The 15,269-nt window shown below is 41.5% G+C and overlaps 1 protein-coding gene and 1 pseudogene across 1 annotated transcript in view; one reads left to right on the forward strand and one right to left on the reverse strand.

Moving 5' to 3' along the window:
* LOC132691141 (uncharacterized) overlaps positions 1-15,269 on the reverse strand; it is a 50,891-nt gene that overhangs the window by 16,527 nt on the left and 19,095 nt on the right.
* Positions 6,426-8,958, forward strand: LOC132674874 (vomeronasal type-1 receptor 2-like; annotated as a pseudogene).

Consider the following 15,269-nt stretch of genomic DNA (forward strand, 5'->3'; position numbering starts at 1 on the left):
GGGCTCTGCTGGAACAAAGTTCCACATCAATCCAGACCACCTTTCAACGTGTACAGAATACACAAAGGGGACTTGAGGGGATCGTGTAATTAGTTGGAGACTTCAGCTTGGAACTCAGTAATGTAAAAGATCACTTAAGGGAAAAAGAGAACTGTTGAATATTAAATTAACTGCCTGAACACGTTTTGAGTGTTAAAGATTATCCACATCCTTAACAGATGTGTAAGGAAATATTATAAAGAAATCAAAGAATGGTTCCAACATATGATAGAGTACAAAGTATATAAAATTCATAATCTGAACAATAAAATTCAGAGGGAAAATAATTTGGAAATTAAAAAGATATCCAATGGATTCTGAGATTAAAGCCAAAACAAGTGTGAGGATACACCAAAGAATACCATGAGCCACAGAAAAAAGGGAGAGAGACAAACAGTACTGTTAATGATGGCCATTGTAAAAAGCACCATGTGGTTATAGAAAGTCTTCCCTGGTTAACTCACTGAGCTAGTCCTCTGCCCTCTAGATGAGTAGGGGTTGCAAATGGAATTGATCTTCTGATGCAATGCTTAGAAAGAGCAGATGCCTCAAACATCAGGGTTCACAACTCTCAATCTCTTCTGTATAACTGGAACAATTCACCAAATTTTAGATTAATGAGGTCATAAAGCCACAAATCAGTACTTCACAACTTAATATCCCCATATCCAATCAATGCAGTACTCACCTGGGTTTGGGTTCTGTGCTTTGTCTGAGACCACTACGTGTTTTCTTCTCTGTATACGTCTCTGTGTCCTTGTTTCTCTTCTGTCCTTTTGTCCATTTCTGGGTCCCTGCCTCACTATTCCTCCTCCAACAGTCTGACCCCACTCTATTACGGCCTCTGTTTCAATCCCCGCCGTTCTTTCTCCCCACACTTTATGATGGCCTTCTAACTCCGCAGATTTCTGCGTCTTTCCCTGCCATCTCTGTCCCCACTCTGCCCTCCCTGCGGCGGGGCGAAGGGCCTGCATCCACCTCCCTAGTGACGACTGTGCCCGACGCGGTTGGGGGTGGACGGCAGGGGGGAGACTCGGGAGTCAGAGAAAGGTTCTGAGCAGGAAAGCGACTGTCAGGGCGATCGGGGTCTGCAAGGGCCAGAGACAGAAAGGCTGGGCCCGTACCTGCCTCAGAGCGATTTTAAACGGAAACGATGCAGACGCCCGGGACCCGCCCCGAGCGACTGGGATCTGAACGTCTTGTAGCCACGCCGCGAGAGGTGAACGGGACTAGTGAGTGCAAGGATTTTACCTTCCAGGCGACCCCGAAACCTGGATGTGGAGGCGGGGCTTTAGGAGCACGGCCCCTGGTGTAAACCTGGAAAATGGAGACTCACTCACCCGAGCGCGCTGGTTGCTCCGGGCGATCCAGTTCCGGGTCTGCAGGAAAGTGCGCAAGCGCGAGCCGCTGGGCGGAGCCGAGGCGCGTCTATGACGCGGCGGGTTTAGGCGGGGCCTGGGCGTACAGTGTCCTACCCTGCGCAGGGTCTGCTTCTTGGTGTCTGTCAGTCCTGTTTGTCTTTCCTGCCCCGCGGTTTCAGGTTCTGCTTTTGGATTCCTCCCAATCCCGCTGGTGTCGTTTGGAGCCAGGCTGGGCACAAGGTTAGGGAAGGGTGGGCCGCTTCTGTTGGGAGCGGCGGTATTTGACAAATTCAACACGATGCCGGGGGAAACATTTGTAGCAAGCAGTGTAGACGCGCCTCCAGCTGGGGAGGCGGAGCAGCGCGGGGACCTGGGGCTGGGGGTCCTAGTGGGTCGACTGAGATGCGGACAGTTACAGCTCTTTGTTTAATGCAGCAAAAGCCGGGGTGGTCAGTGTCGGTGATGGACGCTACATTGCGAAATGCAAAACCGTTTTGTGGAGAATGTGCAGTTTGGTATTAACTCCCCATCAGAGCTTTTCACTGAATTGTCACTTCTCTCTACTTGCTGGACTGCTTTCCGCCCTGGGCTGTGGGAGCGAAAAGCTGGCAAGTTGCTTTAAAGGAACATTTTTGCCTCTATAAGTGTTCATTAATGTCTTTTTCTTTAGATTTGATATTCGAATCCACACCTCTCGAGATGAATTACAAATCCAAACGTCTTTGAAACCTACCACATGGCACCTGTATTTGCTTAAGCCCTTAATTGCCAAATTTCATTGCAATTTTAATTTTTTTTAATCTTTGTTCTCGGTTATTTTGGAAGGATTTTTTTTCCTTGAAAATTAGATTTTTAAAAATGTATTTATTTTGAGAGAGAGCACGGGAGGGAGAGCAAGCGGGGAGGGGCAGTGAGCTAGATCTACAATCCCAAGCCGGCTCTGAGCAGAGCCCTCTGTCCCCTCCCCCGCCCCCCCAACTCGGCTGGATCTCACAAACCCTGAGATCCTGACCTCAGCCAAAAGCAAGAGTCTGAGGGTCAGCCACTGAGTCATCCAGGTACCCGGAAAATTAGATCTTTTTGTTTTCTGTTTCTGAATGCTTGGTAACAAGTGCAGATGAGGAGGCTTGTAAAAGGTGTACTCTTTCAGAGATACTTAACTTTTCCTAGTACTGATGAAATGGTGGTTTTGAAATATTTCCAGAGACATGTCTGTTCTTTATGTGAATAATACAAGCAAATTGTAAAACTAGGTTTTCACATTTTCAGCAGCATCATATATACTGTTAATAATCTTCAATAGGAAATATGCAAGTTATAATAGCTCCTCTTCTGTTTTCCTGTGGAAATCCTGAAGGTGGTGCTGGCTGGATTTGTTTTTCACACCCTATTAAGTGACTGCCCCCTCCAGTACTTAAATCTCTGCAAGGAGTGAATGAACACATGACTACACATTCTTTAACAGTTTACAGTAGTTTATAGGTATCTTGTCATTTTAGAGAGTTGTGTATGCCTTCTGTAGCATGCAGAGACGACCCTGGACACAATAAGGTCAGGGCTCCAGAGAACAGAAGGGCTGATTGTTAAAAAAACCATGGAGTGATTAGGGTAGAGGGGTTCTGCACCCACCAACTGGGATTTTCAGAAAGAGCCAAATGAAATGAAAAGGTGGAAGAGAGAGCTTAAAACGATACAAAGGTGCTTATCAAGACAAGGATGCCTTGGGTAGCCCTCACCTCTGGGGAAATTCTGGAGATGTTCCTGTGAATGTGCTGGACCCACTGCTTGTATCTTAAGACGTGGAAAACTATGGAGATGCTGGTCCAGGTCATGAATCCCAAATGGCCCACAGGAAGGAAGGTTAAAAGTAGGGCAAATGGTGATTGTGTGATCTTGTTATTCAGCACCCCCTGGTCAAATTTCTTTGTGATGTTTCCACTGTTCATTGTCAGTCACAAGAAGAGAGAAAGTGGTATTTACCCCCACAGTGAGGATCCAGCAGCTGATTGTTAGAGAGGTGCGCAGAGCTTTTATTTTAAGTTCTGTCATCTTGGAGTTCCTGGGGCCAATCGTGATGTCCCGGAAGACACTCAAGAAGCAGGCGATGCCAATGGATACACCAGTGGCCACTCAGAACATACAAAACAAATATGCATCAAAACTCAACGAAGATATTTTTCAAGCCAGAAGTGTTGCTGAGCAACGTCTTTAATGATGATGAGCCAGAGGTTGGCTACAGTCAGGTGCTTGAGAAGCAGGTCTTAGGAAGGTATTTAATCATTTTTAATTATTTTTTACCATATAGACTTCTCTTTTGTTTGACCTTTATCCCGCTGTAGGATGTGAAGAATAAAAACATTTATTGTCGGGGCACCTGGGTGGCTCAGTTGGTTAAGCGTCCAACATTGGCTTAGGTCATGATCTCATGGTTTCTGGGTTTGAGCCCTGCGTTGGGATCTGTGCTGACAGCTCGGAGCCTGGATCCTGCTTTGGATTCTGTGTCTCCCTCTCTCTCTGACCCTCCCCTGCTCACACACTGCCTCTGCCTCTCCCTCAAAAATAAATGAACTTAAGAAAAAATTTTAAAAAACAAAAAAGAACATTTATTGTCATTTTGATAGGAATTCCCATTTCCCAAATACCAAGCATTAATGATGTTATCCCCACTTTAGTTTATGCTGGTTATTAACTTTTCTTATGCACTTTGGCATACTTCTGAATTTTTAGCTTCACTGATCTCATAATCTGTTTATAAATAAACATCTCATAAGGATATCCATACTGATTTTTTTAAGTTTTTGTGAATATTTTTATTCATTATTCTGTAAGATTTTTGCAGTAACATTGCTAGTTCGAAAACCTATGTCAATATATTTAAAAAACTATATCAGGATCAAATTAAATTCATAAATTAGGTTAAGGAGAATTGACCTTTTTATAACATTGACTTTTTCTACCCAAGAACATGACATGAATTTATATTCATTTATTTCTATTTTCATATATTTCAGGAATGTTTAATTTTTTCCCCCATATAGGCTTTACACATTTTTGTTAGTTTCATTACTGGCTAGTTTATTTCATTTATTTTTTAAAGCTATTTATTTATTTGTTTATTTTAGAGAGAGAGTGGGGGATAGAGGCAGGTGGAGAGAGAGAAAGGGGGGGGGGAGAGAGAGAGAGAGAGAGAGAGAGAGAGAGAGAATCCCAAGCGAGCTCCACACTCAGTGCAGCACCAGACAGGAGGCTTGATCCCATGACCCTGGGATTACAACCTGAGATGAAATCAAGAGTCAGATGCTTAACCAATTGAGCCACGCATGTGCCCCTATTTCATCTTATGTTACACTTTCTTAATAACTCATAAATGTGTCTTTATTGCACCTAGGCTATTGTATAAACATATCCTGTGTACATGGGGGCCTGGTTGGCTCAGTCGGTTAAGTGTCCATCTTGGGCTCAGGTCATGATCTCACAGTGTGTAGGTTCAAGCCCCGCATTGGGCTCTGTGTTGAAAACTTGGAGCCTGGAGCCTGCTTCGGATTCTGTGTCTCCCTCTCAATCTGCCTCTCTCTCTCTCTCTCTCTCTCTCTCAAAAATAAATAAACATTAAAAAATGTTTTTAATAAAAAAATAAAAAATACTAGCCTATGTACAAAAAGGCTATTGTTTTTGTATGTCAGTATTATGTCCTATTAGCTTACTGAATTATTTTTAATACTGGATTTTCTATCAGTTCCTTTGTGTTTTGGGACGTGTACTTGAATCATATACAAACATAGTTCTGCATCTTTGTTTCTAATTCTTAGGGCATTTTAAATGGCCCTGGCTAACCCCCCAATACAATGACAAATTAATAGAACAGGTGACCATGTACGTTTTTTAGTGTGGTTTTCTGGCCTTAGTGGAATATCTCTAGTGTTCGTCTATGAGCAAGACAAAGAGTTTGTCTAGTTGGGAAAGGTCCAGCTGTGTTCTATCTGTCTCTAAAATAAATAAACATTAAAAAAAATTTTAAACAAAAAGATTATAATTTCAAAATTAATCTGCCATTCAATAACGTGAGCAAGAGTCACAGAGACATTTTCGGGAGCAATAATGTGATTTCTCTAAAGGCATGTGTGTGTGATAATGAGTGTGATGGAACTAATTAAAATACCTGGTTCACAGCATGAATAGCATGACTGAATGGGAATTGCTGAAATGTGTTCTTCTGTAACTTGAGTGTGATGTGCTTAATGGAAACAGTAAATGTGTCTCTACTGCAAATCTCTGTAGTCTCTTGATCTGTGAGATAATCTTCATGAAATTAGGAAAGGTCCTTTATGAAAAAGTTAACATTGTAACCGATGGTTTCAAAGAGCAAAAAATTAAGGAATTTATTTTTGTATTTTAATTTAAATTAATAAATTAGTTTAAAAATAAAATCTCATCAGGAAAAAATTTTTAAGTTATATTTCCTCTGGTTTAAAATCATTTCAGTAGTATTCCCAGCTCATGATTCACCTTTCTTGCTTTTCAATTTATTAAATGCCCAAGATTCCAAGCCCTCAAATTCCACTTGGCAGGTTTGTGCTGTATTTAAATAGCTTTTTGAAATCAAATATCAATTCAAGTTTCAGGTTTGTTTTTTTTTTTTATAAAATAACATACAGTGATGTGATCTTTAAAGAGGATTAATAGTTTCTGCCCTAATATGCTTTACCACTATGTGATGTTTCATGTCCCATATGTTAGCACACAGTGCAGTTCTGCCCAATAATTTCTGTTAAGGATGCCATTGTCCTTTTGGTCCAGGCAAAAAATGAAATGAGTTCAGCTGCCATCCTAACAGTTGTCTACATTAAATAAATCAGACTGGCTCAATAAAATTACTCAGTGCATGTATAATTTATTAAGACCTTTGAATCTTCACTCCATAGTTATATTGGTTATAAAGAATACTTAAACGAAAGTGGGAAATGATCAAACCAGGTTTAGTAAGTAAAATAAATTTAAAATATGAGAAGGTGTGTGTGTGTGTGTGTGTGTATGTGTGTGCGTGTATCCATAATGAGGTTCCTGGCATAGTATAGTACCGTAGCAAACATTCATGTCACTGCCACTAGGCAACCAAGGTTCAAATCGTGATTCCTCTGCTATTTACATGAGTCACTTAACTTCCCATGGTTAAATTCTCCTCGTCTATAGAATGAGAGTAATGTTAGTTCCTAACTCATAGGGTTGTGAATATTATATAAGTTGCAATAGGGAAAGCAGTAATAACAGTGACCCACACATTGTAAGTGCTATAAAAAGACACACATGTAACTTTGGACATCTCTTAACGAAAGACAATAGAGTTTAGATGTTCACTCTCAGGGAAAGGGAGAGGTAAGTGAAGATTTTATTTTCCATGAAAGTGTAGCCCAAAACTCATTATTTTCATGCAGAATCCTCTACGTGTGAGTTCTGGACAATGACAGAATGGCCTCGGTGGATTTGAATACAGTAGTGATCTTCCTATTCCACATAGTCATTGGAATCCTGGGCAGTTTCTCACTCTTCTATCATTAGATGTCCCTTTGCTTCAGGGGATGCAAGCCGAGATCCACAAAGTTGGTTCTCAGGCACTTGAGTGTAGCCAACTCCTTGCCCATTCTCTCTAGAGGAATCCCAGAGACGATGGCAGCGCTAGGGCTGAAACATTTCACCATTTATTATGGATGCTACGTTCTTTTATATGTTCACGGAGTGGCCAGAGGTATGTCCCTTTGTTCCACCTGCCCTTGAGTGTCTTCCAGGCCATCACGATCAGCCCTGGGAACTCCAGGTGGGCAGAGCTTAAAGTGAAAGCTCCAAAGTACATTGGCCCCTCAAGTATCCTGTGCAGGGTGTTCCACATGCTAGCAAATAACTTTTTTCCCATTTATATGACTGTAAATGAAACAACAAAACTATTACCAAAAAAAGCGTTTGGGATATTGTTGTGCTTCACAGTGTAGAGACAAGATCACAGGCTCATTATAGGCAGCAATGACATCTTTCCTTGACATTTTGTGTTTGGGACACATGACGTTGACCAGCAGCTCCATGGTTTTTCTCCTTCACAGTCACACGCAGAGGGTCCAAAGCATCCATAGGAACAATCTCTCCCCCACACCTCCCCTGAGACCAGAGCCACCCAAAGCATCCTTGTTTTGGTGACTACCTTTGTATCGTTTAATGCCGTTGTGTCCATTATTTATGTTTACGTGGCTCCCTTTGATAATTCTAGTTGGTGGCTGGTGAATGTCACTTTACTAATCATTGCATGTTTTCCAAGTATTAGTCCTTTTGTTCTCATGAATCATGACCCCAGCATATTCAGACTGTACTGTGTCTGCTGTGGAAGAAATACATAATTACCTCATCTCATCAGGGATATATGAATCGTCTTCCACCTGTTCAGTCACTGATGCAGTGAGACCTCAAGGAATGTTAAGAACCATAATGAGCCAGTTTCATTGCAGAGAGGGGTGAGTGAGACACTGACATCAGCTTAATATGAAATACTAAAGAGCATGGTACATGAAATCATCTGTAATTAATATGTGTATATTTATATAGTTGTTTTTTTATTTAAAATTTTTTTAATGTTTATTTTTGAGAGAGAGACAGAATGTGAGTGGGTTGGGGCAGAGAGAGAGGGAGGCACAGAATCTGAAGCAGGCTGCAGGCTCCAAGCTGTCAGCACAGAGCCTGATACGGGGCTCGAACTCACAAGCTGTGAGATCATGACCTGAGCTGAAATTGGTTGCTCAACTGACTGAGCCACCCAGGCGCCCCAATAGTTGTATTTTTTTTAATGGTAACAGTGGAGAAGTTAAGATTCCAGAAAACAGTCCTGAAATAATGTGAACATACTGGCAATACCACTGAATGTGTAATTTTCAAATTGAGATATTAAATTTTCCCAAGATATACCTGAGATTGCAATTGTGAATCCTGATTATGATGCACATGGCCTGGGGTGAGGGTGGAGGGAAAACTAGGTTTACTTACTGCTGGCTTTGGAGGCTATGCTATGAATGTTATGCCTCATATCTAAGAGAAATTGTGGACGTTTGAAATATAATGCTTATGGGGCAAGATGAGTGCATGCAAATATTTTCTGGTCAATATTTGAAGAGTAAACTGCGGGACACAAAGAGGAACATAGGAAGAGGTGTCAGCTGAATTTTAGAAAGGGTGCAGGTGCAACCAGTAAACAGATTGCGTATGTGGGAAAAGACTGAATGACTTTTGAGATGTTTACAAGGTAGACTGTTCTGTGTTAAATCTTGATGGCAGTTGGCTGTGTTGGTGAGAAAGAGATTTCAAGATGGACTTCTGCTTTTCCAACTTGAGGTTATGGAGGACCATTTCATCAAGCTTGGTGGCTTGGTGCAGGAGACGAGTAGCAGTTTGAAGGTGGAGTATATGAACAGATTTTGTTTAAAAAGGGATAGTATCGCTTTTGAAATCACTACCAAGGCAATAGACACCATTGAAAGGAAAAAAAAAAGATATTAACTGAAACATAGAACTATTTTATGGGCACCTGGCTGGCTCAGTCAGTAGAGTATGCATCTCTTAATCTACGGATGGTGACTTTGAGCCCGTTATTGGGTGTAGAGATTACTTAAAAATAGAAAATTAAAAAAAAAAAAAACAAAGATTTTATGGGCGCCTAGGTGGCTCACGCAGTTGGGTGTCCATCTTTGGCTCAGGGTATGAACTCGCAGTTCATGAGTTCGAGCCCCGTGTCAGGCTCTGTGCTGACAGCTTACAGCCTGGAGACTGCTTCAGATTCTGTGTCCACCCTCACTGTGTTCCTCCCCTGCTCACACTATGTCTCTCTCACTCTCAAAAATAAAGATTTAAAACACTTAAAAAGAAGAGGTTAACATAATTCACTGTTATTAAATCATAAACATTTGCAAGTTTTTCAAAGTAAACATTTTAGTTTGGAATAACTTAGATTTGCAGAAAATTTGTAAATATAACACTGTGAGTTCCAAAATATCTCTCACCCAGAACCCCCAATGCTACCACCTTAACCTTACCATAGTTCATTTTCACAACTAGGGAACCTACATCGCTATGTCATAGTTAAATAACTCCAGACTTTATTTACATTTCAATGGTTTTAACACAGTCATTTTTCTGATCAGGATCCATCCAAGATTTTACATTATATGTAGCTGTCCTGTCTCCCCGGTCTCCTCTGCTTAGTGGAGCACGTTCTCACACTTTCCTTGTTTTTCATGACAGGTTTGAGGTATACGGGTCCCTCACATTTTAGAATGCCTCTAAAGTTGAATTTCTCGGAAGTTTTCTTTTTTCTTTTCCTTAAGTTTATTTATTTGATAGGGAGGACAGGGGGGCAGAAAGAGGGAAAGAAAGAATCCCAAGCAGGCTCCATGCGGTCAGCGCAGGGCCTGACTGGGGCTTGATCCCACTAACTGTGAGATCATGACCTGAGCTGAAATCAAGAGTCAGTCGCTCGACCAGCTGAGCCACCCAAGCGCCCCTGAAGTTGTTCTCCTGAATAGACTGCGTTTATGGATTCTTGAGAAGAATATCACATCTCATCACGGCATACAGTCTGAGAAGTTTCATGCAATTAACACGAGTTACCTTGGATGATGTTAAACATGATCAGTTAGTTAAGGTCATGTTCACCAGACTCCTCCACTGTAAAATTACCATGCATGCCTTTCCATACTCTATTCTTTGGGAAACTCTAAACACAGCCCACAGTCAAGTGAGGGGGCGGTGGGGGACGATGGTACTTGAGGGTAGGGGTGTGCTGTTGAACTAAGCTCCACATCCTGGAGGGCTAAGTAGCCCCATTTATTATCTGCCATTCTTCTGTGTGGAAGCTGTGTCACTTCTCCTTCATTTATGTGTTTATTCAATTGGTTCCTCATATCAGCATGAACTCATTTATACTTATTTTATACCTTGTGTTATACTTCAATGCTCTGCAAATTATTTAGTTGCTTAGATTATTCAAGCTTTGGTCATTGGAAGCTGTGGTATAAAGTACACTCAGGGGGCGCCTGGGTGTCTCCATCAGTGAAGCATTCAATTTCAGCTCAGGTCATGGTCTCACAGCTTGTGGGTCCAAGCCCCCCATTGGGCTCTGTTTTGATAGATCAGAGCCTGGAGACTCCTTCGGATTCTGTGTCTCTCTCTCTCTCTGCCCCTCCCACTCTTGTGTGCGTGCATGCACTCTTTCTCCCAAAAATAAACATGAACACACACACACACTCACCTGGTCTTTGTCTCAGGTTCCTGGCTCAGAGCTTCAGAAACCTTTAAGATTTCCTAAGTGGTAGGCATGTCCTTATTACACTAAGGAGGCAACTCTGGGCAAGGGTTCCCCACAGAACTTCAAAATGGGGGACTGGACACCTCTGAAAGACCAACTGTGTGATTGAATGGAAATGCTCAGCAGCCCAACCCCTAGGGAGAGGAAGGAGGCTGACTGGGGATTGAGTTCAGTCATGTGGCCAAAGATTTAATCAACCAAGTCTAGGTAGTGAAGCCCTGATTAAACACCTGGAGGAGCTCCTGGGAACTTTGTGGTGGGGGACAAAAGCTATTGTATGGGGAGTCCTCCCAAACCCTGCCCTATGGATGCCTTAATGTGGCTCTTTATTGCTATCCTTTACAATAACATGTGAAATGACAAAACTAAAACAATTTAGTAACGAGTTTGCTGTCTTTTATTCCAGGGAAGACAACCCTTGATTTGGGGAGGACAGAGCCTCCCATGCAGGGAGTGGAGTGCTCTTCCTGATGGATTTGGGGCAAGATTGACTTTTAGAAGAGGCAGTGCAGAAACAGGGCATGATTGGCTAGGAGGTCGGGGATTTCCTTAGAAGAACAGAACTGCTATTTTCCAGTATAAGGTCGGCCAGCTGAAACTGAGTTAGAGGTCTGTGATTGGTATATATTAGGTTTCTTTGCTGATGTTTCACATAAGAGCAGGCTGGTTTAGATTTGTGATATGGGTCGGGCACCTGGGGTGGCCTCCATTTTTTGTGTCCCAATATACTAAATAACTTTATCAAGGATTATCACACATATAGCACTTTCCGAGTTCTGTGAGTCTTCCCTGCAAATATTGAACAAGAGGGGATCAGAGGAAGCCTTAAATTTGTAGTTGGCTGGAGATGCGTGGGAGGTTTGGGAATGCCTGCCTCATGACTGGTGTCTGAAGTGGGGGCAGTCCCGGGAACAACTTTGCCCTTAACTTGTGGGGTCTGTACTAAGACCAAATAAAGTCAGAATTATATTGAATTGAAGGATACCCAGTTGGTATCAGAGATTTGGCGACAGGTGGCAGGATTTCTTTCAGGTTTGGCTATTATGGCCCTTTGATATGTCCCCATTTTTTTTTTTTATTACTTCCTTACTCTTAACATTCTGCCACTACAAGATCCCCCAGGCACATCTTGTATTTTCCCTGCTCCTGCCATAGAATCAGCCACAACTCCAAGGAGCCTTTTATTAGAGAATAGTGTTAGAAACCAAGATGTGGGTGCTGAATGTTCTCCTTGATACTGGGATGTCTTTGCTCTTAGTCTGAGTAGACCGACCTGGAATTACCTGTCCTCACACAGATCTATAGTTTTCTCTTTGCTGTTTTATTTACTTATCTACAGCTACCTCCGTGTGCATACCGATGTCCCTGACTTTGATCCCATACTTCAGGGTTCATTTTAGCCTTTCCCCCCTTGCTTTTGTGTACATATCTGTATTTACCAAGTAGTGTGGCATCACATGCCTTTGAAGAGTTTTGCATCTGTTCCACTATGGTCCCATGCTCTCTGCACACTGCCTATGCCTACGCCTATGCACTGCACATGCCTGCAACCTTCCAACTCTGCTCCATTCGCCTGCCCCTGCAATGGCAATGCTCACAGCAGTTTAAGATACTGCACGTGGTATATATCATATGTGGGGGTTGTTGCGGGGATGGAAGAAGTAAGAAAGGTGGGAAGTGCCCCCCATTATCAGGAATCCAAGATCAGGAGATTCCTGTATTCTTCCAACATGTGAGCACATTGTGGAGACACACATGTGCATGCAGACTCTTTGAATGTAATTACATACATGGGACTGGGAATGTGGGAATACAGGCGAGTGTGTGTAAATGTGAGTGTGTGCCTGTATTTGATGTGTGTGCATGAGTGTGAGTTTTCTATGGAGTGCGTGTTTGTGAGGTTATGACTGTGCGTTTGAGTATATGTTACGCATATGCACACGTTTGCATCTGTGTGTAATGTTTCTGTATTTGTCTGTGTTGTGAACTAAGGTTGTCCACCATCATGATTCTAGTGTCTGACTTGGATATGGGGAGTATTTGTGTATTTGTGTGTAGTGAAAATAAAGGATTAATTAGGATTCTCGTGTCATTCTGGTACATGTACCCCTTTATGATTATGAAATAGATTTCATTATTCCCGGTCATGTTGTTTGCTCTTTAAATATAGTTAATATAGCTACTTTATTTTTAGTAACGTTTATGTTATCTTTTGTCCAAGATTTTACTTTGTGTCCTTAATTTGTGAAGTGAATTTCCCGCAGGAAATATATTGTCTGTTTTTAAAAACTTTAATTGTCAGGGGCGCCTGGTTGGCTCATCTGTTTATAGGTTCTAAGACTCTTGGTTTCAGCTCAGGTCATGACCTCATGGCTCTTGAAATGGAGCCCCGTGTTGGGCCTACACTGACAGCACAGAGTCTGCTTGAGTTTCTCTCCTTCTCTCTCTCTCAAAATAAATAAAACTAAAAAAAAATTAGTGACAATTTTTGCTTTTCAATGGAGCCTTTAGACTATTTCCTTTTACAGGTATTATTATATAGATTTACATTATCTTGCTGTTGCTTTTATAATGTCTCCTTTGCCCTATTCCCTCTCTTTCTGTCTTCTTTGATGTAACTCAAATTTTACAGATGATTTTGTTTTAAATCCTTTTCTTTGGTTCAGTGGTGTTACCTGTAATTATTTTTTGTGTATTTGCTTTAGGGGTTATCCTACACAGATGACCACAGTATACCTTCACATGCGTCTATACTTCTTCATACAGAGCATCCGACCTTTCCTTTCCACATGGACTTCCATTTCTCCACTCCTGCCCTGTGCTACCATTAGTATAGGTTTCTTTTACACATACCATACACATATATACTACACTATTAGTTTCTTAAACAGTCCACTGTATTTTAAAGGGGTTTAAAGATAGGAAAGACAGTTTTGTTTTGTTTTTTTTTTTTTAATTTTTTTTCAACGTTCTTTATTTATATTTGGGACAGAGAGAGACAGAGCATGAACGGGGGAGGGGCAGAGAGAGAGGGAGACACAGAATCGGAAACAGGCTCCAGGCTCCGAGCCATCAGCCCAGAGCCTGACGCGGGGCTCGAACTCACGGACCGCGAGATCGTGACCTGGCTGAAGTCGGACGCTTAACCGACTGCGCCACCCAGGCGCCCCGGAAAGACAGTTTTTATTTACTCATATAGTTACTACTTCTAGTGCTCTTAATTCCTTTGTGTACATCAGGAGTCTGCCACCTACAGAACATGAGCCAAGTACAGCCTACCGTCTGTTTTTACGTGAAGTGTAACTGGAATGCAGCCACACTCATATTTAGGTACTTTTGACCCAATAAGGACATACTGGAAGAGCGGTAACAGAAACAGTATGGCCTACAAAGAATAAAATATTTATATATTTTCCTTACATAAAAGTTTGCCGACCTCGCAGAGTCACATTATCATCACACCAGAGTTAGTATAAAATTGGTATATGAAACATACTGAAAAGTCAATATTGTAATTAAATATTAGGCAATGGTGACAATATTGGTCTCAACTGGAAGACTAGGAATAATTGGGAACTACTAGGTCTTGTACTAATGAGGAAAACATGAAATGTGTGATTTTGTTACAATTCAATTTTCAAGTATCTTATGTTAAAAATGTGATGATACTGACACTGAAGACATAACTGAGGTATAAAAGACCCACCAAATATTACTTGATACAGATTCGTAAATGGAAGAAGCAATACACTCCTGACTGGCTACAGGGGTAGACAACAGGAAAAGTATGTATCTTAATAAGTCCTGGGATCAGCTCCCTAGATAGTTTTAACAAATGATATTTACTATCTTTCCATGAATTCATTAGCACATCCCATTGCTGTGTTCTCTTGGTAGTGGTAAATCTGCCATAAAGAAATAGGTCTGTGCCTTCTCCAAATAGGTCATGGTTTTGGGTCTATTCCATATAATTTTAGCTATTATTAAAATTTGAAAAATGTTCACTACAAGGAGTCCCAAATTTTATTTAGTTAAAATGTTTAACTAAATAAGGCATTTGTTATGTTAAATAGGCATAAGACTAAAGGAGACATAAAACAGGGAAGAGGGAGAGAGCAGGAGTAGATGAAATCAGAGATGCAAGGAGGGTTGGGGCCAGCAAACTTTACAGGGCCTGTTGGTCCATGAAGTGACTTTGATTTTCCTTTTGGAAATGAGAAGCCATGAGAGGATTTTGAACAGAAGTCCCCAAGTTTAAACGTCTCCGGTAGAATCTTAATATCACATTTCACCAAGCCACACACCAATTGTGGATATTCTGGATCCACTGTAAAATGTTCCCATTCGGGTAATTTTCTGCTTGTTTCCTCCACCTCCTTGTCCGTCCGCATTTGTATTTGCATGATACATTTTCAGTGGTTTCTACTCAAATATTGCCTCATCATGTGGGCATTGCCTGAAAACATTGTTTAAATTAGGAAACCCTGTGGTGTATCATTGTACATGAACATATGTATGGTACTTTTACCACT

This window comes from Panthera onca, chromosome E2 (genome assembly GCF_046562875.1).
Source record: "Panthera onca isolate mPanOnc1 chromosome E2, mPanOnc1 haplotype 2, whole genome shotgun sequence".
Classification (NCBI taxonomy): Eukaryota; Metazoa; Chordata; class Mammalia; order Carnivora; family Felidae; genus Panthera; species Panthera onca.